We start from the raw sequence: 24,679 nt of genomic DNA on the forward strand, positions 1-24,679 counted from the left end.
AATATACCGATTAAGGAAAATAGTTTATCTTCCCGAATGCTTTCATTTTATTTCACCACAGTAGGGTTCTATTTCAACATCCTAGTATGTTCTCTCCCTCCCACCCTCTCTTGTGCATTGCATTATAACTTCGCCTTAGTCAAATCCAATCTTTTATGTGGATTAGTTTAGCACCAACAATGAGTCCTATTATACTAATGACTCCATATTTTGTACAATTATCAACTATAGGTGTTTATTTTTTTCTGCGTGGGAAGCTTAATTTGGTTCTTAGTGGTCTATAAGAAGTTATCACACTTAAACCGAGGCTAAGAATGTGAAGTTAGTAGAAAGTTCCCTTGCATCCCAATCTTTTCTTCAACTTAGATTGCTTACGAGATTGCCTATGGTGATAGAATCGTCCTTGAAAAAGGTTTTCGAGCAACTTTGGGTTTTTTATTCACATTCTCGCTTGGGACAAAAGTCCACTCCTATGGCACACCCTTCTTCACGAAGGCGCTAAATATCTGTTGACAAGACGTATTTTTTTGTTTTTCATGCAAGCTTCATCGATAATTATCAGCTATACTCCGAGAGTCACTTTGTCAAAGGGTCTGAGTTCATGTTTATATTGGTAGTTTAGCATGCCTTGATGAGATCACGAGTGCTCAATATGTACATGGACAAAGATAGATGAGTACATGTGTGTACAGATGTACACCCATTATTTATATTTAAAGAAAATAGTACATCTGTTAAATCATATGGTAGCAAATGTATGATTAATTTGTACATGGGTGCTCCAAAAAACGAGTATATCCAAAGCAGTCCCTTACATATGTTTAAACTTGTACTCTAGAATTTTCTACATTTATGTTTTCCTAATCAAAAAGTGCAACCACTAGTATGATACTCGTTGAACCATATGTTTTAGACATATCTAACATACCTCTGTATAAACTATATATTTTACACAAGCTTCGAAATCTAATTTAAATATTTTTTGTTAAAAAGTACAAAGTGAGTTCATTGCAATGTATGAGTATTTTTCAATGATATGCATTAGAAATATATAAAAAGAATGCAATTAACATTTAACTTTGTTATATTGTTAAGTATGCCAAATAAATAATTGAAATTTATAATCTTTAAGATGGTAGTGTGGTAAGTATACAATTTTAGTATAAATATGTGTATATCAAGAGAAGTGGGTGATAGGCACGACTGAAATTAGTGACTTGAAAAAAATAGTTATGCACACCCAAATTAGAAAATTTAATCCTACATTTGATCACATGGTTTTTGACGATGACTTGAATGTTTGGACCTTCTTTTTTTAATCACTCCGCATCGGCCAAAATTTGTTGATGATTGGGAAAAATGTAATAAGTGAATGATGAACCAAGGGGGGATATGAGTCCAGCGAGAAAAGAGTTGGGAATGAGGGTGAATATTTGAGCATGTACATCTATGTCAATCGTGCCAGGTCCTATAATTCTTGAAACACTTCTCTCTTTACAGTTCTTTGTATATTAGTATGCAATTGTATATGGCACTTATACACATGACGAAGACATAATTTGCAAATCTATTTGATTTCGTGAGTTGCGGTAATTGTTATCGTTGGTTTTGTCAAGGTATATTTTATATCGAAAACTCAATGTGGTCTAGATGATAAAGTCTCTTACTACGTCGATCTTCTTTTGAATATACTGACATCTGCGCAAATATTTGCTGCAGCTTGTGAATTGTGTTAGCCATCCTTTGAGCGATCACCCGCTTATGTTCAGGCTTACCAAATTATAGGTATTTCTATCAATCATGACTTCCCTTATGTTTATCTCATGGCTTTGCAACTTTCCATCATGCATTTCATTAACTACTTGCACTCATACCGACTCTTTAAGGCCTAGTTCTTGTAAGTATCATGATTTAATGGTGCACTTATCAGTATGCATTGCTATAATCATTTTTCATGATTTTTACTTATTATCATCCATTGTTGTACATATTGGTCAAGTTGTGAGGCCAAAAGTTGAATATTATATGTATGAGTACTCTGATTTTCGTCCCAGTTGCTATACTAGCTTGCATGTCCGTCGTCTACACTAGAGGCCTTCTCCACAAGGCATTTTTCCAATAAATCAAGTGTTATTGATAACATTGTTGAACCAATGTAGATATGAAGGTTCTTGCATAAAGCTAACTAAAATGCTATCTCCCTAGGATTAGATTACGTTTGGACACATTCAAGGCCGGACCTAGGCCATTCATAGAGGCAAAGTTGTACCTGTCTTTCGATGAAATGGTGGTTATCGTTTTGGTGTAGTAGACTTTGACGATCCGACTACAAACGTGTGAGGACGTCACGCCTTAGCAATCTCTAAACCAACTCCGAGAGGTTATTGACCACGTAGGAACACGATCAACCTGACCACGAGGGTCAGTTTTCTGCACGCAAACGAAGAACAAGCAAGAAACTAAGATTGCAATTCTGGATATTGCGGATATAAGAGGAAAGATTTATTGATGAAAGTGGGGTTCTGTGACGCCTTTGTCTGGTCGTGGAACACAAACGAAGAACGTAAAGTTGCAGCTATGACGAACTTGTAATCTAAAAAAACATAAGTCTAAACGGCGCCCTAAGGGCTGTATATATGGGGGAATAGAGGAGGAATTTCATAACCTCTTGGAGAAGGGGTCCGAAACTAACCCTAACTCAGTTTCCCCACACATACAGACTCTAAAAATAGCCTATAATATGGTATTTCTAAATTACATGGGTCTGATCCAAAAATAAGGTGGAGCAGCACCTATAATAGCCTATGGGCGAAATTTATGAAGTGACGTCTTGAATATTTCGTCCAAGCCATCATCCTCTCCTTACCCCTGGCTTCAAAGTGCGAAAATCACCAGTGGAAGCTCCATTGTTCTTTCCCGCACGTGCACCTTCTTCACCATGCTTGATCCCGCTCCAATGGATATCCTTCTTGTCCATGCTAGGTCCTTCATTCCTAAGCACAACAAAAGTATCTAACTTAGGCAACATGATATGTTCATGAATATTAGAAGTATTTTTAAGAAACGAAAGTACGTGATAATTCAATTGGCATGCGCGAGCTCCAGTAACTGGTCCAGTATGTATAGCGGCTGGTGTTGTGGGTGTAACAACGGTGTTGATGTCCTCATCATCCTCCCCTTCTTGAACTGAAGTTGTCCTCGACGGAAGCTCATCTTCCTCACCAAATATGGCTTCAAATCTGCGATGTTAAAAGTGAGACTAACCCAAAAATCTGCAGGCACTCAAGTCTTTATGCATTATCATTTATTTTCTCTAACACCTTGAAAGGACCTTCAACACGTGGCATTAGCTTTGACTTGCGCAAATCAGGAAACCTATCCTTACGCAAATGCAACCAAACAAGATCTCCCGGTTCAAAGCCAACATGTTTTCTACCCTTATCTCCAGCAAGTTTATATTTAGCATTCATACGCTCAATGTTTTACTTAGTTAACTCATGCATCTTTAATATCAAATCAACATGTTCTTTAGCATCAAAATTAACCTTCTCCGAAGATGGAAGAGGTAATAAATCAACAGGTGCACGAGGTAAGAAACCATACACAACTTCAAAAGGGCACATCTTAGTAGTAGAATGTAGCGAACTATTATAAGTAAATTCAATATGAGGCAAGCATTCTTCCCACATTTTCAGTTTTTCTTCAAAACAGCCCTAAGCATAGTAGACAATGATCTATTGACTACTTCAGCTTGTCCATCAGTTTGGGGGGTGACATGTAGTACTAAAAAGCAATTTTGTCCCCAACTTAGCCCATAAACATCTCCAAAAGTGGCTAAGAAATTTAGCATCACGATATGAAACAATTGTATTTGGCACACCATGCAGGCGAATAATTTCATGAAAGAACAAATCAGCCACATTAGCAGCATCATCACTTTTATGACATGGTATAAGTGTGCCATTTCTAAAAATTTGTCCACGACAACAAATATGTTATCCCTACCCTTCTTTGTTCGAGGTAAACCTAAAACAAAGTCCATAGATATATCCTCCCAAGGAACACTAGGTATAGGCAAAGGCATATATAAACCATGAGGATTGAGTCGTGACATAGCTTTTTGACATGTTGTGCAGCGAGCAACAAAACTCTCAACATCCCGTCGCATCTTTGTCCAAAAGAAATGTGTAGCAAGTACGTCCTCCGTCTTCTTTACGCCAAAGTGTCCCATCAATCCTCCTCCATGCGCCTCCTGTAACAACAAAAGACGAACGATGCTAGCTAGAATGCATAGCTTGTTAGCACGGAACACAAATTCATCATCAATGATGAAATTGTTCCATGTTCTCCCTTCTTTACAATTCTCCAACACATCTTTAAAATCAGCATCATGCACATATTTATCTTTGATGGTCTCCAAACAAAATATTTTAAAGTCAAGTTGTGAAAGCATAGTATAACGACGAAACAAAGCATCATCAATAACATTTTCTTTACCCTTCTTGTGTTTAATGACGTATGGGAAAGTCTCAATGAATTCAATCCATTTAGCATGTCTACGGTTTAGTCTTGCTTGACTTTTAATATGTTTCAAAGATTCATGATCAGAATGTATGACAAATTCTTTGGGCCATATATAATGTTGCCATGTTTCCAAAGTCTGAACAAGAGCATATATTTACTTATCATAAGTAGAATAATTCAAACTAGGACCACTCATTTTTTCAAAAAAAGTATGCAACAGGTTTACCTATCGGGGAACGTGGTAATAATTCAAAAATTTCCTACGTGTCACCAAGATCAATCTAGGAGATGCTAGAAACGAGCAAGGGAGAGCATCTTCATACCGTTGAACATCGCTAAGCGGAAGCGTTACAATGAACGCGGTTGATGGAGTCGTACTCGCGACGATTCAAATCATGGAAGATCCGATCCAAGCACCAAACGAACAACGCCTCCGTGTTCAACACACGTACAGCCCGGGGACGTCTCCTCCTTCTTGATCCAGCAAGGGGGAGAAGAAGTTGAGAGAGAGCTCCGGAAGCACGATGGCGTGCTGGCGGTGGAGCTTGTGGTTCTCCGGCACGGCTTCACCAAGCGCCGTGGAGGAGGAGAAGTGCAGGGGTAGGGCTGCGCCAAGGGGGAGGGTTTAGGTGTGTGCGTATCCCTCTCACCCCTCCTCTATTTATAGGGGGAAGGGGAGAGGGGGCCGGCCACGCTATAAACCCTAGGAGGGGGCGGCGGCGACCAAGGGGTGGCTTGCCTCCTAGTTGGTTGGAGGCAGCCCCCAAGCCCTAGGGTTCCTAGCCTAGGCGCCTTGGGCCCCTTGGGTGGTGTGCACCAGCCCACCGGGGAGCTGGTTCCCTCCCTCATTCGGCCCATGTGGCCCTCTAGGACAGGTGGCCCCTCCTGGTGGACCCACGGAACCCTTTCGGTGGTCCTGGTACAATACTGATAAAACCCGAAACCTTCCCGGTGACCGAAACTGGACTTCCCATATATAAATCTTCACCTCCAGACTATTTCAGAACTCCTCGTGACGTCCTGGATCTCATCCGGGACTTCGAAAAACTTTAGATAACCACATATACAATTCCCATTATAACTATAGCATTACCGAACCTTAAGTGTGTAGACCCTACGGGTTCGGGAACCATGCAGACATGACCGAGACTCCTCCCCGGCCAATAACCAATAGCAGGATCTGGATACCCATATTGGCTCCCACATGTTCCACACTGATCTCATCAGATGAATCAAGATGTCGGGGATTCGATTAATCCCGTATACAATTCCCTTTGTCTATCGGTATTTGATACGTCCATTTTGCATCATGCTTTCATGTTGATATTTATCGCTTTTTGGACTGTTATATTACTTCGTGGTACCATACTTATGCCTTTTCTCTCTTATTTTGCAAGGTTTATTTGAAGAGGGAGAATACGGCAGCTGGAATTCTGGACTGAAAAAGGAGCAAGTCTGAGTCCTCTATTCTGCGCAACTCCAAATGCCCTGAAAATCAAGGTGGAATTTTTTGGGATTATATAAAAAATACTGGGTGAAAGAAGTGCTATAGGGGAGCTACGAGGGGCCCACAACCTTGGTAGCCGCCACCTACCCCCCTGACGGCGGCTACAGGGCTTGTGGGCACCCTGGCGGCCCACTGGCCCCCTCCTTTTGCTATATGAAGGGTTTCGTCCGAGAAAAATCAGGGTGGAGCTTTTTCGTGGATTCTCCGCCGCCACGAGGCGGAACTTGAGCAGAACCAATCTAGAGCTCCCGCAGGACGATCCTGCCGAGGAAACTTCCCTCCCGGAGGGGGAAATCGTCGCCATCATCATCACCAACACTCCTCTCGTCGGAGGGGAGTCATCTCCATCAACATATTCATTAGCACCATCTCCTCTCGAAACCCTAGTTCATCTCTTGTAACCAATCTCCATCTCGCGACTCCGATTGGTACTTGTAAGGTTGCTAGTAGTGTTGATTACTCTTTGTAGTTGATGCTAGTTGGATTACTTGGTGGAAGAGTTTATGTTCAGATCCTTGATGCTGCTAATTACACCTCTGATCATGATTATGATTATGCTTTGTGAGTAGTTACTTTTGTTCCTGAGGACATGGGATAAGTCATGCTGATATAGTCATGTGAATTTGGTATTCGTTCGGTATTTTGATATGTTGTATGTTGTATTTTCCTCTAGTGGTGTTATGTTAACGTTGAATACACAACACTTCACCGTCTTTGGTCCTATAGGAAGGCATTGGGGAGTATAAGTAGATGATGGGTTGCTAGAGTGACAGAAGCTTAAACCCCAGTCTATGCGTTGCTTCGTAAGGGGCTGATTTGGATCCACTAGTTTAATGCTATGGTTAGACGTTGTCTTAATTCTTCTTTCGTAGTTGCGGATGCTTGCAAGAGGGGTTAATCATAAGTGGGATGCTTGTCCAACTAAGGGCAGTACCCAAGCGTCGGTCCACCCACATATCAAACTATCAAACTAACGAACGCGAATCATATGAACATGATGAAACTAGCATGACAGAAATTCCCGTGTGTCCTCGGGAGCGTTTTTCCTCCTATAAGACTTTGTTCAGGCTTGTCCCTTGCTACAAAAGGGATTGGGCCACTTTGCTGCACCGTTTCTACTACTTGTTACTTGTTACTTTTCACTTGCTACGTTTCACCTCACTACACCATCACTTGTTAGCGCTACTTTCAGTGCTTGCAGTTATTACCTTGCTGAAAACCGTTTATCAGAGCCTTCTGCTCCTTGTTGGGTTCGACACTCTTACTTATCAAAAGGACTATGATTGATCCCCTATACTTGTGGGTCATCAAGACTCTTTTCTGGCGCCGTTGGCGGGGAGGTAGGTGCCTTTGGTAAGTGGAATTTGGTAAGGAAACATTTATATACTGTGCTGAAATTTATTGTCACTTGTCACTATGGAAACTGTTCCTTTGAGGAATTTGTTCGGGGTATCTTCACCACGAACGGAAGTACGAGGAGTTGCTCCTCAACCTGAGGTACCTACTGAAAATATCTTCTATGAAATTCCTTCGGGTATGCTTGAGAAACTGCTGGCTAATCCTTTTACAGGAGATGGATCATCACATCCAGACTTGCATCTAATCTATGTAGATGAAGTTTGTGGTTTATTTAAGCTTGCAGGTTTTCCCGAGGATGAGGTAAAGAAGAAAGTCTTTCCTTTATCTTTGAAGGATAAGGCGTTGACATGGTATAGGCTATGTGATGATACTGGATCATGGGACTACAACCGGTTGAAATTGGAATTTCATCAAAAGTTTTATCCTATGCATTTAGTACATCGTGATCGGAATTATATTTATAACTTTTGGCCTAGTGACAGGGAAAACATAGCTCAAGCTTGGGGGAGGCTTAAATCAATGCTATATTCATGCCCCAATCATGAGCTCTCGAGAGAGATTATCACTCAAAACTTTAATGTTCGGCTTTCTCATGAAGATCGTACCATGCTTGACACTTCTTGTACCGGTTATTTTATGAAGAAGGATATAGACCACAAGTGGAATTTATTGGAAAGAATCAAACGTAACTCTGAATATTGGGAGCTTGAAGAAGGTAAGGAGTGAGGTATGAATTTCCAGTTTGATTGCGTTAAATCTTTTGTTGAAACAAACACTTCTAGAGATTTTAGCGCTAAGTATGGACTTGACTCTGAGATAGTAGCTTCTCTTTGTGAATCTTTTGCTGCTCATGTTGATCTTCCCAAAGAAAAGTGGTTTAAGTATCATCCTCCTGTAGAAGTCAACATAGTTAAACCCAATCTAGTTTAAGAGAAAGTCATTGCCTTTAGTGATCCTATTGTTTCTTGTGCCTACGCTGAGAAACCACCTTACCCTGCTAGGAAAAAGGATTATTCTAAAGCTCCAACTGTGATACATAGGGGTTACATTAGACCACTTGCACCCCCTGAGGAAATTAGAGTTGAACCTAGTGTTGCTATTATCAAAGATCTCTTAGCCGAAGACATAGACGGGCATGTTATCAAATTCTGTGAGGACTCCGCTAGAATTGCTAAACCTCACGCGAAAGACAAATACGGACCTGTAGTTGGCCTGCCCGTTGTTTCAGTCAAGATAGGAGATCACTGTTATCAAGGTTTATGTGATATGGGTGCTAGTGTTAGTGCAATACCCCGGTCCCTATATGATGAAATCAAAGATGAGATTGCACCTGCTGAGTTAGAACCCATTGATGTCACTATTACACTATCTAATAGAGACACTATCTGCCCTGTGGGAATTGTGCGAGATGTTGAAGTCCTGTGTGGTAAGACGAAGTATCCTACCGATTTCCTCATCCTTGCTACTGCACAAGATAGCTTTTGTCCCATCATATTTGGTAGACCCTTTCTCAACACTGTCAATGCTCATATTGATTGCATTAAACAGACTGTCACTTTCAGTTTCGAGGGTGTGTCTCATGAATTTAACTTCTCCAAGTTTGGAAGACAACCCCATGAAAAAGAGTCGTCTGGTAGGGACTAAATCATTCTCTTGCCTCTATTGACGTACCTCCTACGGATCCTTTAGAGCAATATTTTCTTGAGCATGAAAATGATATGCATATGGATGAAAGAGATGAGATAGATAAAATTGTTCTAGAACAATATCCTATTCTCAAGAATAATCTGCCTGTTGAACTGCTTGGGGATCCTCCCCCACCAAAGGGTGATCCTGTGTTCGAGCTAAAACAATTACCAGATACTCTTAAGTATGCCTATCTTGATGAGAAGGAGATATATCCTATTATTATTAGTGCTCGCCTCTCGAATCATGAAGAGAAGAAGTTATTAAAAACTTTGAGGAAGCACCGTGCGGCTATTGGATATACTCTTGATGATCTTAAGGGTATTAGTCCCACTCTATGTCAGCACAAGATTAAAACCGACCCTGATTCTAAACCAGTTGCTGATCATCAAAGGAGATTAAATCCTAAGATGAAAGAGGTAGTGAGAAAAGAAATATTAAAGCTTCTGGAAGCAGGAATCATTTATCCTGTTGCTCATAGTGATTGGGTAAGTCCAGTATATTGCATACCTAAGAAGGGAGGTATCACCGTCGTTCCTAATGATAAGAATGAACTAATCCCACAGAGGATTATTACTGGCTATAGGATGCTGATAGACTTCCGGAAACTGAACAAGGCAACCAGGAAAGACCATTATCCTTTGCCGTTTATCGACAAAATGTTAGAAAGGCTATCTAAACACACTCACTTCTGGTTTCTAGACGGTTATTCAGGTTTCTTGCAAATACCTGTTGCACAATCTAATCAGGAGAAAACCACTTTCACCTGCCCCTTCGGTACCTTTGCTTATAGACGTACGCCTTTTGGCTTATGCAATGCACCTGCCACCTTTCAAAGATGTATGATGGCTATATTCTCTGACTTTTGTGAAAAGATTGTTGAGGTTTTCATGGATGATTTCTCCGTTTACGGTTCTTCCTTTGACGATTGCCTCAGCAACCTTGATCGAGTCTTACAGAGATGCAAAGATACCAACCTCGTCTTGAACTGGGAGAAGTGCCACTTCATGGTTAATGAAGGCATCGTCTTAGGACACAAAATCTCTGAAAAAGGCATTGAAGTTGATAAGGCTAAGGTTGATGCAATTGAGAAAATGCCTTCCCCACAGATATCAGAGGTATACGAAGTTTCCTAGGTCATGCTGGTTTCTATAGAAGGTTCATAAAAGACTTCTCTAAGATTTCTAGGCCTCTTACCAACCTCTTGCAGAAGGATCTTCCTTTTGTTTTTGATGAGGATTGTGAGGAAGCTTTCGAAATACTTAAGAAGGCCTTGATAACCTCACCTATTTTTCAATCACCTGATTGGAACTTGCCCTTTGAAATCATGTGCGATGCTAGTGATTATGCTGTTGGCGCTGTTCTAGGACAAAGAGTTGACAAGAAGTTGAATGTTATTCACTACGCTAGTAAAACTCTAGACAGTGCCCAAAGAAACTATGCCACTACGGAAAAGGAGTTTTTAGGAGTCGTGTTTGCAAAAGTTCAGATCTTATATAGTTGACTCCCAAGTCATTATTCACTCTGATCATGCTGCTATTAAGTACCTTATGGATAAGAAGGATGCTAAGCCTAGGCTAATAAGATGGGTTCTCCTGCTACAGGAATTTGATTTGCACGTTGTTGACCGAAAGGGTGCTGATAACCCTGTAGCAGATAATTTGTCCAGGCTAGAGAATGTCCTTGATGACCCACGACCTATTGATGACAGCTTTCCTGATGAGCAATTGAATGTCATCCGCACTTCACATAGTGCACCGTGGTATGCTGATTACGCAAACTATATCGTAGCCAAATACATACCACCCAGTTTCACCTACCAGCAAAAGAAGAAGTTCTTCTTTGATTTGAGACACTACTTTTGGGATGATCCTCACCTTTATAAGGAAGGAGTAGATGGTAGTATTAGACGTTGTGTGCCTGAACATGAACAGGGACAGATCCTGCAGAAGTGTCATTCCGAAGCCTACGGAGGACACCATGCTGGAGATAGAACTGCTCATAAGGTATTGCAATCAGGTTTCTATTGGCCCACTCTCTTCAAGGATGCCCATAAGTTTGTCTTGTCTTGTGACGAATGCCAAAGAATAGGGAACACCAGTAAGCGTCAGGAAATGCCTATGAACTATTCACTTGTCATTGAACCATTTGATGTCTAGGGCTTTGATTATATGGGACCCTTCCCGAGTTCCAATGGGTATACTCACATCTTAGTCGCTGTTGATTATGTCACTAAGTGGGTAGAAGCTATCCCCACTAGAAATCCTGATCATCACACCTCTATTAAGATGCTTAAAGAAGTCATTTTCCAAAGATTTGGAGTCCCTAGATATTTGATGACTGATGGCGGTTCACACTTCATTCATGGTGTTTTCCGCAAGATGATTGCTAAGTATGATGTCAACCATAGAGTTGCATCTCCTTATCATCCTCAGTCTAGTGGTCAAGTGGAGTTGAGTAATAGGGAGATCAAATTGATCTTACAAAAGACTGTCAATAGATCTCGAAAGAATTGGTCTATCAAACTTGACGATGCACTATGGGCTTATAGGACTGCTTATAATAATCCCATGGGCATGTCACCGTATAAAATGGTTTACGGTAAGGCCTGTCATTTACCTCTTGAGCTAGAGCACAAAGCTTATTGGGCAATCAAAGAGCTCAACTTCGATTTCAAACTTACCGGTGAGAAGCGGTTGTTTGATATCAGCTCATTAGATGAATGGAGGGCCCAGGCATATGAGAATGCCAAGTTGTTCAAGGAAAAGGTTAACAGATGGCACGATAAAAGAATACAAAAACGAGAGTTCAATGTAGGTGATTATGTCCTGCTATACAATTCTCGCTTAAGATTCTTCGCAGGCAAGCTTCTCTCTAAATGGAAAGGTCCTTACGTTGTCGAGGAAGTATATCGTTCAGGTGCCATCAAAATAAATAACATGGAAGGTAATTTTCCTAGAGTGGTAAATGGGCAAAGAATCAAGCATTATATCTCTGGTACTCCCATAAATGTTGAGACCAATATCATCAATATCATAACTCCAGAGGAGTACATAAGAGATGTTTATCGGCCTATTTCAGACCCTGAAAACGAAGAGGTATGTGTTTCGGTAAGTAATTGGACTCCGAAACTTTTCCAATAGGAATTTCTGGAAAAATAGAAAAATAAAAAGCAGTCCCGAGAGCGCACGAGGCGGCCACAAGCTTGGTAGCCGCCACCTACCCCCTGGCGGTGGCTATAGGGCTTGTGGGCACCTCGTGTGCCTCCCGGACTCCGTTTTCTTGCGGAGCACTCCTTATAGTCCAGAAAAAATCATTATATATATATGCCTGAGGGTTTTGATCTCCGTATCGCACAGTTTTCCTCTATTTTTGTTTCGAGCCTGTTGTCTGCCGCAGATTTAGAGCAAAGATGTCTCAGGAATCTGTTGGGGAGAATAATCTCCCCCAAGTTCATGAAGAAGTAGATGCTAATCTGAAAAGAGTAGAAGTCACGAAAGCGAGGGACAAAGCTAAGGAGAAAACCCAAGCTAGGGAGGAAGTTCAACCTACGTTCAACATTGAAGATGTTGAAGGAGTAGATTTTCTCCAACCCTTCCTCCACGTGCTGACTCCATCTTTGATTGAACTCTTGAGGTTTTGTGAAACAACTCGTGCTCGCAATATTTCCCTTTCTCGTGAAGTTGTTTTGCTGGAAAACCATGTCGCAGATCTCAAAGGTATAAATCAAAGATTGATAGCTCTCTTGGAATCGAAGGCAAAGACTCCACCACCATCACCACCAAAGGAAGACAACTAAGCATGGGTATGGGCAATCCCCTTGGCTTTTGCCAAGCTTAGTGGAGTTGACCTGGTATCGTATCACCTTTATATCTTTTGCTTTTACCTTTGTTTTAGTTCTTTCCTTTTCAGTTTTTATTTCTTCTCTTAGTGGAATAAGTCTTTAGTGTTTAATTTGAGTATTTTGCCTTGTTTCTCCCCCGATGTATTCGAGCCTGCTAGCCATATAATAAAGAGTATCTTAGTCAAGGGCTTTATTTTGTGCCATGATCAAAATTATGAAAAGAACGATAGCATGAAAGATCATGAGATGATCCTATGGAAAGTGATAGCTTCACTTATGACAAGTATGATGATTGAAACTTGTTGAGAATAGACCAACATAGACCTCAGTCATTGTTGCAATTAATAAGAAGTAATAAGGAAAGAGAGGTTCACATATAAATATATCATCTTAGACACTTTTTACAATTGTGAGCACTCATCAAACTATTACATGCTTAGAAGTAGATGTTGGACAAGGAAGACAACATAATGAATTGTGTTTGCTTGGTTCCAAACAATGTTATATGATTAGAGATCCCTTAGCATGTGACGATTGCTTCCACCTCATATTAGCCAAAAATCCTGCACCAAGTAGAGATACTACTTGTGCATCCATAAACCTTCAACCTAGTTTTGCCTTGAGTGTCCATCATACCTACCTATGGATTGAATAAGATCCCTCAAGTAAGTTGTCATTGGTGCAAGCAATAAAAATTGCTCTCTAATATGTATGATCTATTAGTGTGTGGAAAATAAGCTTTATACGAACCCGTGATGAGGAACACATAAAAGCGACAGACTGCATAATAAAGTTCTTTATCACAGGAGGCAATATAAAGTGATGTTCCTCCGCACTAAGAGGACACGCATCCAAACCTCAAAAGCGCATGACAACCGCTGCTTCCCTCTGCGAAGGGCCTATCTTGTACCTTTACTTTTTTCCCTTGGAAGAGTCATGGTGATCTTCACCAATTCCTTATTTTGCCTTTGTCTTGGCTACCGTCACATGCTAGGGAAAGATCTATATTCATATATCAACTTGGAGATGAGTAATTATGTTTTATTATTGTTGACTTTACCCTTGAGGTAAATGGTTGGGAGGCAAAACTATAAGCCCCTATCTTTCTCTGTGTCAAGCTGAAACTTTGATACCATGAGTACCACGTGAGTTGTAACAATTGTAGAAAACAAAAGAGATGATTGAGTATGTGGGTTTGCTTTACAAGCTCTTATTTGACTTCTTTCTGATGTTATGATAAATTGCAATGACTTCAATGACTATGGACTGTTGTTGGCTACTTCTCGGTAAGGTTTTTGTTTCATACTTTGCTTTGTGAAGGAATTGTTACTTTCCCATAAGAATCTTTATGATGTATTGTTGTTATATGTGTGATCATGATGCCCTCTTGTCCGTATTTTGTTTTATCGACACCTTCATCCCTAAACTTGTGGACATGTTTATGGATCTTGGTTTTCACTTGAGGACAAGCGAGGTCTAAGCTTGGGGGAGTTGATACGTCCATTTTGCATCATGCTTTCATGTTGATATTTATCGCTTTTTGGACTATTATATTACTTTGTGGTACCATACTTATGCCTTTTCTCTCTTATTTTGCAAGGTTTATTTGAAGAGGGAGAATACCAACAGCTAGAATTCTGGATTGAAAAAGGAGCAAGTCTGAGTCCTTTATTCTGCGCAACTCCAAATGCCCTGAAAATCAACGTGGAATTTTTTGGGATTATATAAAAAATACTGGGCGAAAGAAGTGCTACAGGGGAGCTACCAGGGGCGCACAAGACTGGTAGCCGCCACCTACCCCCTGGCGGCGGCTACACGGCTTGTGGGCACCCTGGCGGCCCACTGGCCCCCCTCTTTTGCTATATGAAGGGTTTCGTCCGAGAAAAAATCAGGGTGGAGCTTTTTCGTGGATTCTCCGCCGCCACGAGGCGGAACTTGAGCAGAACCAATCTAGAGCTCCCGCGGGACGATCCTGCCGAGGAAACTTCCCTCCCGGAGGGGGAAATCGTCGCCATCGTCATCACCAACACTCCTCTCGTCGGAGGGGAGTCATCTCCATCAACATCTTCATTAGCACCATCTCCTCTCCAAACCCTAGTTCATCTCTTGTAACCAATCTCCATCTCGCGACTCCGATTGGTACTTGTAAGGTTGCTAGTAGTGTTGATTACTCTTTGTAGTTGATGCTAGTTGGATTACTTGGTGGAAGAGTTTATGTTCAGATCCTTGATGCTACTCATTACACCTCTGATCATGATTATGATTATGCTTTGTGAGTAGTTACTTTTGTTCCCGAGGACATGGGATAAGTCATACTGATAATAGTCATGTGAATTTGGTATTCGTTCGGTATTTTGATATGTTGTATGTTGTATTTTCCTCTAGTGGTGTTATGTGAACGTCGACTACATAACACTTCACCATCTTTGGGCCTAGAGGAAGGCATTGGGGAGTAGTAAGTAGATGATGGGTTGCTAGAGTGACAGAAGCTTAAACCCCAGTCTATGCGTTGCTTCGTAAGGGGCTGATTTGGATCCACTAGTTTAATGCTATGGTTAGACGTTGGCTTAATTCTTCCTTCATAGTTGCGGATGCTTGCGAGAGGGGTTAATCATAAGTGGGATGCTTGTCCAAGTAAGGGCAGTACCCAAGCGCCGGTCCACCCACATATCAAACTATCAAAGTAACGAACGCGAATCATATGAACATGATGAAACTAGCATGATAGAAATTCCCGTGTGTCCTCGGGAGCGTTTTTCCTCCTATAAGACTTTGTTCAGGCTTGTCCCTTGCTACAAAATGGGTTGCGACACTTTGCTGCACCGTTGCTACTACTTGTTACTTGTTACTTTTCACTTGCTACGTTTCACCTCACTACACCATCACTTATTACCGCTACTTTCAGTGCTTGCAGTTATTACCTTCCTGAGAACCGTTTATCAGAGCCTTCTTCTCCTCATTGGGTTCGATACTCTTACTTATCAAAAGGACTACGATTGATCCCCTATACTTGTGGGTCATCAGTATTATACTTGCCCGGTATTCGATCGTCGGTATCCGTATACCTTGTTCAATATCGTTACCGCAAGTCTCTTTACTTGTTCCATAACAGATGATCCCGTGGCTAACTTCTTAGTCACATTGAGGTCATTGTGATGATGTATTACCAAGTGGGCCGAGAGATACCTCTCCGTCAAATGGAGTGACAAATCCCAGTCTCGATTCGTACCAACCCAACAGACACTTTCGGAGATACCTGTAATACACCTTTATAGTCACCTAGTTATGTTGTGACGTTTGATACACCCAAAGCATTCCTACGGTATCCGGGAGTTGCACAATCTCATGGTCTAAGAAAATGATACTTGACATTAGAAAATCTCTAGCTGACGAACTACACGATCTTGTGCTATGCTTAGGATTGGGTCTTTTCCATCACATCATTCTCCTAATGATGTGATCCTGTTATCAATGACATCCAATGTCCATGGTCAGGAAACCATGACCATCTATTGATCAACGAGCTAGTCAACTAGAGGCTCACTAGGAACATGGTGTGGTCTATTTATTCACACATGTATTACGGTTTCCGATTAATACAATTATAGCATGAACAATAGACAATTATCATGAACAAGGAAATATAGTAATAACAATTTTATTATTGCCTCTAGGGCATATTTCCAACATTACCATCTTGTAGTAAGACACCTCCTAATCCAATTCCACTAGCATCACATTTAGCTCGAAAGTCTTATTAAAATCAGGAAGTTGGAGTAAAGGAGCATGTGTTAACATATCTTTTAAAACCGTGAAGGCTTCTTCTTGTAAGCATAAGGCACATCCTTCTTTGTAAGCTCATTGAGAGGTGCAACAATGGTGTTGAAATCTCTCACAAAACGCCTATAAAACCGGCGAGTCCAAGAAAACTCCTCACTTGTGTGATCATTTTGGGCTGCGACCAACTCTCAATAGCTTCAATCTTGGCTTTATCAACTTCAGTTCCGTGTGGAATAGCAACATAGCCAAGAAGAGATACTCGGTCGATGCAAAAGGTGCACTTCCCAAGGTTACCAAACAAACTTGCATCACGTAGAGCAATAAAAACAACACGCACATGATCCAAGTGTTCCTCCAAAGATCTATTATAAATCAGTATATCATCAAAGTAGACTACCACAAATCGTCCAATGAAAGCACGTAAAACCTCATTCATTAATCTCATGAAAGTGCTAGGTGCATTAGTTAACCCAAAAGGCATAACTAACCACTCATATAATCCAAACTTAGTTTTAAATGCTGTTTTCCATTCATCTCCGAGTTTCATGCAAATTTGATGGTATCCACTACGCAAATCAATTTTGGAGAAAATTGTAGAGGCACTGAATTCATCAAGCATATCATATAGCCTTGGAATAGGATGACGATAACGAATAGTAATATTATTAATGCCTCTACAATCAACACACATACGTGATGTACCATCCTTTTTCGGCACTAGAATAATAGGAACAACACAAGGACTAACAGATTCGCGTATATAACCTTTGTCGAGCAACTCCTTTACTTGACGCATAATCTCCTTCATCTCCTCTGGATTGGTGCGGTATGGTGCACGGTTGGGTAGCGATGCACCGGGAATTAAGTCAATCTGATGCTCAATCCCTCTAATAGGTGGTAATCCCGGTGGCACGTCTTATGGAAAGACGTCAGCGAACTCCTGCAAAATGTTAATGACAGAAGGAGGCAAAGAGTGCCATGTCCTCGAATGAAAATAATACCTCTTTGCATACGAAAGCATATCAAACAGATGTAGTAACATCCAAATCAGTAATATCTGATTTAGTGGCAAGTAAACAACCACTCTTCAGTTTTATTTCAGATGCAACACTAGATGATGGTTTATTAGACTTATTGTGTTTCTCAAATTCCTTTTGCTACAACCTGATTTTCACTCTTATGTAGGTCCTGTTTTGCTTTACTAGCTCCAGCGATGTCATCTTTCATAATATGTTCATGAGACATAGGAAGCAAAGTTATATTTTGATCCTTAAGAACAAGAGTATACTGATTTTTCCTACCATGGTGTACATAATTTGTATCTAATTGCCATGGTCTACCAAGTAAAATGGATCATGCTTGCATGGGTACCACATCACAATCAACAAAATCAAAATATGTAGCAATGCGAAAATGCACATGAACAGTATGTGTTACCTGAACCTTGCCACTGTTTTTAAACCACTGGATGTAATAAGGATGAGGATGTGGTCTGGTGTTGATAGACAACTTCTCCACCATCTCCATGCTAGCTAAGTTGTTGCAACTCCCTCCATCGATGATTACGCGAACATAACGTTCCTTCACAACTCTCTTTGTATGGAACAAGTTGTGCCTCTAATTTTGCTCAGCCTATGTTACCTGCACACTTAAAACACGTTGAGCAACTAAGCTTTTCATACATGTCAGCGTAGTCAGCAACCATGTATTGTGTCTCTTGTTTAGTATCATCTACACCCTATTCTTCACTTGCAATAAGAGCCAGAATCTCCTCGTCATAATCACTAGCGGAGTCATATCCACCATCCTCAGTAGCAATCATCACACGCTTGGATGGGCACTCTCTCGCATAATGACCTCCACCCTTGAAATGACGACAGATAACCTCATGTGTTTGTCCTATGGATGCCATGGATGAAGAAGAGCTCTGTGCTAGCCCGGAAGGTGTGCTCTTGGCAGAGGGTGGGGCAGGGGCCTGTGTTCCTGGTATCTCTGTTGGAGTTGGTGGCTGAAGTAGGCGGTGTGATGCAGGTCTGAAGTGGCTAAAGTATACGCGTGAAAGTAGATGAGGTCCGTGGCGTCCATGAGGAAGTGTGACCTGCAGAAAAGTTAGTTCTCTCTAATGCGTGTCGATCCTGCACTTTATGTTCAGCTTTGCAAACAAGATGGAATAAACGAGTGATAGTGTTATAATCCTTATATTCTAGAATAGTCTGAATATCTCTATTTAATCCACCCAGAAAACATGCAAGCATAGCTTCATTGTCCTCAATAATACCACATCTAATCATGGCAGTTTGTAATTCCTGATAATATTCTTCTACAAAAAAAATTCCTTGTCTTAAACGCTGCAATTTTTGAAGTAATTCACGTTGATAATATGGTGGAACCCAACGAGTACGCATAGTAGTTTTCAAAGCAGCCCAAGTAGTTGGAATAATAGCATGATGTATTCTACAATGTTCAGATCACCAAACACAAGAAAAACTAGTGAATGAACAAACATCAGCATCAACACGTCTATCCTGAGGAAATTGTAAGCATGTATGTAACGCCCAAGATGTGGTCCTATCCTTATTTTGACACGCGAGCCTCTACAGGGATAGAAGCACATCTCGTCGTTTTGCAAGAATGGATATCGTTATAAGTACATGTACTGAAGAGATGAGTATATGGAGTTGGCTTACACTCGCCACAAGCTACAACAATATCACATCAATACATCAACATATTCAATCACCATGTAGAAGATCAGGGTCCGACTACGGACGAAAAAAATGATAAAAGAACAACGTCCATCCTTGCTATCCCAGGCTGCCGGCCTGGAACCCATCCTAGATCGATGAAGAAGAAGAAACTCCAAATAGCACAATCAGCGCGCTCACGTCAAGTAACACTTTAACTGTACCTGCAACTGGTGTTGTAGTAATCTGTGAGCCACACGGGACTCAACAATCTCATTTCCAAAGGTATCAAGACTAGCAAAGCTTAATGGGTGAGGTATGGTTAAGTGGTGAGGTTGCAGAAAGCGACTAAGCATTTATTTGAGGTGGCTAACTTACGAGTGCAAGAATAACAGAGGGGGGATGATCTACACACAGCGAACGTGAACTACTTATGATCAAATGAATGATCCCGAGCACCTACTTACGTCAAACATAACCCCACCGTGTCCTCGATCAGAGAAGGAGCTCACGAAAGAGACAGTCATGGTTACGCACTGAGTTGGTAAGTTTTAATTAAGTTTACTTCAGGTCGTCTAGAACCGGATGTTAAACAAAGTTTCCACGTTGCCACATAACCGCGGGCACGACTTTCCGAAAGATTTAACCCTGTAGGGGTGCTCCAGCTAGTCCATCACAAATTACCACAAGCCGCATAGAAAGCCTCGATCACGAAACTCGTGATCTCCTCGAATTCCTTAGTGGAAAACCTCAACTCTGAGATAGCCCAAAGCATCACCGGAATCCCGATGCACAAGATATTTCGTCAAAGGTAAAACTAACCCACAAGGCCGCTCGACGTGTCGACGAACCCGATAGCAGCCGCGTATCTCGTTCTCAGGACACGACGGATGAGCGATGTTTACCACGTCAAAACACTAGGTTGCCCCCCCCGGGGGGGGGGGGTTTAGTAAGCTGCTCTGGGTTGGACCAACACTCATGAGGAGCACTGGCCCGGGGGTTGATGAAATTTCCTCGGGTTAATTACTCCCTATGTGGTTCATTAGTTATTAGGCAAATGTAGTACCAAAGTTGGGCCTTGCCAGACTAGTTTTAGACTAAAACGAATTATGAAGGGGGTCCCCATAACAACCCCGAACGTGTTAGGATCGTTCAATTATGGAATATAACATCGGTAGCCAAAACTAAGGCGACAAAGCTGGAACAAAACACCAGGCTAGAAAGCCGAGCCTTCCACCTTTTACCAAGTATATAGGTGCATTTAGTTAAATAGCATTAATATGGTGATATATCAAGGAACCCATGTTAACACATGGAAGCAACTGCACCTGCAACTAGCAATGCTAACACATGGTTAAGCAAGTGGTAACATAGCCAATCAGTGGTTTTCTAGGTTTTAGAAAGGTCGAAGGTTTTCATGGCAATGTTGGGAGGCTTTTTACACAGGTGGTAGACATCGAGACATAGCGATAGAAACGAAACAACTAGCATGGCAATTATAGTAATGGTATCAAGGGAAATGATCATCTTGCCTATGATCCTGCTTGGAAGAAGAACGACACCGTGAAGTAGACGAACCGACATAGTCGAACGGATCCTCACATTCTGACACGCTTGCGGAACTCTATCGAGACGAAGCAAACCGGAAACAAGAATCAACACACGATATACACCATGCCACATGCATGATATGATGCACAACCTAATATGATGCATGTCCAATTCAATTATGCAAGGCATGGCATGGAAATTCACAACAATCAAACACTACACATTAAGTGAGGCTCAATATGCAACGAGTTGCATATTGATGAAACTCCACATTTGAATTACTTAGTTCACCCCCGTTTAGGTACACGGTAATATTAAATGTTGTTTAAACATGGCAAGGGTTGAAGCATGTGATTCTACATGACATTCCAATCGGTTCACACATATAACACATTTGAATGGAGCTACGGTTAAAAGATACGTGCAACACATGATATTATGCCATGAATGCGACATGCATGTAATTTTATTAAACACTAGCAAGAAGGATATGAAGCACGTGTCGCCGTGGCGAAAGAAAGGGAACCATGGTGGCAAAATGGAAACGATGCCACGACAATGTTCCGGTTCCGATATCTCAATGAGATACCGGTGCAAAAGAATTGTGAGCATGTGCGTGTCATGCCAAGGAATGATTGGGTGATCCCGGTTACCGGGTTCCCATGTGTCGGGGGCACGGCAAAAGAGGGACAACGTGTAACAAGCAATCATATATGGTGCAAACATATGGTCCATCTCATACATCACATGCATTCAGTCCACGGGTGATCGTCTTGCTGGTTATACCTTTGAAGCGTGCATTCGGGGTGGACCGACTCGTTGAGGTGTAGATGTACATGGGTCGTCGTGGACGTCATAGAAGTAGCGACGTAGTGGTACACGACAACGTTCTTGTCGGATTCTCGGCGGAAGGAGATGAACGCTTGCGGTAGTGGTACATGATTGAGACAGTCCTTGAATGGTCGATCGTTCGAGGCCGGTGTTGTGGGTCTTGATGAACCAAAGTACTGGTGGTCTTGGCAACGTCACAAAAAGGCAGCAAGGCAGGGCAACGAGATGCGGGTCATGGCCACGTCCACGGAGGCGCAACAGATCTCAGGGTGGCTCAGACAGGAGGCATCCATGGCGAGGGAGAGGGCAGAGCACGAGGTAGGACCTAGAGGAGGGGGCTGATGCTGGTGTGTGGCAACGTCAGCAGCAACAAGGCAACACAACAAGGGCTGGTGGTGTAGAGGTGTGGTCGTGGCGGTGCAGCAAGGGCCCAGCGGAGGAGAGGGCGAGGACAAGGCAACCAACGAGGCTTGTTGTCATGGAGGCAGATGTGCGTAGCCACACGAGGAGGCCGAAGGTGGAGACGCGAAGGCGGGGCAACAAGCTCCACCAGGAGGCGATGCTTATGACTCGCGAGGAGGCTGGACAGCGGCGCTCCACGACAAGGTGCGGGGCGAGCGACAAGGGACGGTGGTGCTAAGCTGAGACGTGCGGGAGGCTACACGGGGAGAGCAGGGCCATGGCGGGGCTCGGGGAAGGCTGCAGCAAGGTGCGGTGCGGGGACAAGGAAGGTCAGGGTGCGGCGCAATGGATTGGGCTCTCCTTGGTGGCGCGGGCGGCAGTCAGAGGCGAGGTTTCTCGCTCCTCTCTGCGTGGGCGAGCGAGGGAGTTGGGGAGGAAGGCGACGCTAGAGGGAACAAGGGGAGAAGAGTGGTCGAGGGAGAGAGGCTAGCGATCGGGCTAGGGTTAGGATTAGGTGCGCCGGCTGGGCTACCCCTCTCTGCACTTTCACTCTGATATTCTAAAACAGAAAATAGAAAAGATGAAAAAAGGAGAAGAAAGGAAGGGGTAGAATTTAGACATGGAGATAATTTCTTTGGAGTCACAAAAATGAGCTTGACCCGAGAAAATAGAAGTTGCATCAAGACCAGATTTTTTTTAATTCAAACTCGTTTGAATTAATTCCAACGGTTTGAATTAGGACAAGGTTTTTGAAGAGTCCAAAAATGTTGAGAATGAAGGTGGAGCATGGGAAAAAGATGAAAGAATGACCGCAAGGTTCGGGGACCAAACTTGAAGTAGAAAAGCATGGGATTTAAAATGTAAGTGCATTCATGGGTGATTCCAAAATAATGGAATATTTTATAGTAGCTCCCTAAAATATTGGGAGGATATGTTATAAAGAGAATCACCATGTGAATCCCTCAATTTAAAGTATGTAATATCCATGCAATTTATTTATTTGAGTTGCAAAAGATTAATGACATGATGGCATAATGACTTGATGAATGCAACAAACAAATAATTCACACAACGGCAACGGAATAAAACGGGAATCTTCTCGAGCGTCGGTCTCGGGCTGTTACAATGTCAAACGTTGCTTTGTTTCTAATTACCAAGTAAGATATATATCAGGAAAATACCGACCATCAATTGTAGGAATATTCAATTTAAGTTTAGGGAAATTGTCATGATCCCGTACCTGTGGGGGTGGTACTATTGGAAATATGACCTAGAGGCAATGATAAAATAGTTATTATTATATTTCCTGTTTCAAGATAATCGTTTATTATCCATGCTATAATTGTATTGAATGAAAACATAAATGCATGTGTGGATATATAGACAAAACAATGTCCCAAGTAAGATCTAGTTGACTAGCCAGTTGATCGAGGATGGTTAAGGTTTTCTGACCATATGCAAGTGTTGCCACTTGATGACTGGATCACATCATTGGGAGAATGATGTGATGGACAAGACCCAAACTATAAACGTAGCATGTGATCGTGTCATTTTGTTGCTATTGTTTTCTGCGTGTCAAGTATTCATTCCTATGACCATGAGATCATGTAACTCACTGACATCGGAGGAATACCTTCTGTGTATCAAACGTCACAACGTTACTGGGTGACTATAAAGGTGCTCTACAGGTATCTCCGAAGGTGTCCATTGAGTTAGCATGGATCAAGACTGGGATTTATCACTCCGTGTGACAGAGAGGTATCTGGGGGCCCACTCGGTAATACAACATCACATATAAGCCTTGCAAGCAATGTGGCTAATGTGTTAGTCATGGGATCTTGTATTACAGGACGAGTAAAGAGACTTACCGATAACGAGATTGAAATAGGTATAGGGATACCGACGATCAAATCTCAGGCAAGTAACATACCGAAGGACAAAGAGAATGGTATACGGGATTATATGAATCCTTGGCATAGAGGTTCAACCGATAAGATCTTCGTAGAATATGTAGGATCCAATATGGACATCCAGGTCCCGCTGTTGGATATTGACCGAGGTGTGTCTCAGGTCATGTCTTCATAGTTCTCGAACCCGCAGGGTCTGCACACTTAAGGTTCGGTGACATTTCGGTATAGTTGAGTTATAGGTGTTGGTGACCGAAGGTTTGTTCGGAGTCCCGGATGAGATCACGGACGTCATGAGGGTTTCCGGAATGGTTCAAAAACTAAGATTTATATATAGGATTTTTTCATTTGGCCTCCGGAAAGATTTCGGGCATTACCAACAGTGTACTGGGAGTGACAAATGGGTTCCGGGTTTTTACCGGGAGGGGGCTGCTACTGCAACAAAAGACCTTCCAACGGAGCTAGAAACACGTGCTGACGGGAGACTGTTCTTGTATTGATTCTCCTCATCAACGGCACTAGGAATCCTTCTGCTACGGATACGCCTTTAGGGACTTCCTAGGAAAATATGCAAAGGATTTCCCCGTGGCCTTGGAGCCTTGCG

Source organism: Hordeum vulgare, chromosome 5H, assembly GCF_904849725.1.
Source record: "Hordeum vulgare subsp. vulgare chromosome 5H, MorexV3_pseudomolecules_assembly, whole genome shotgun sequence".
Lineage (NCBI taxonomy): Eukaryota > Viridiplantae > Streptophyta > Magnoliopsida > Poales > Poaceae > Hordeum > Hordeum vulgare.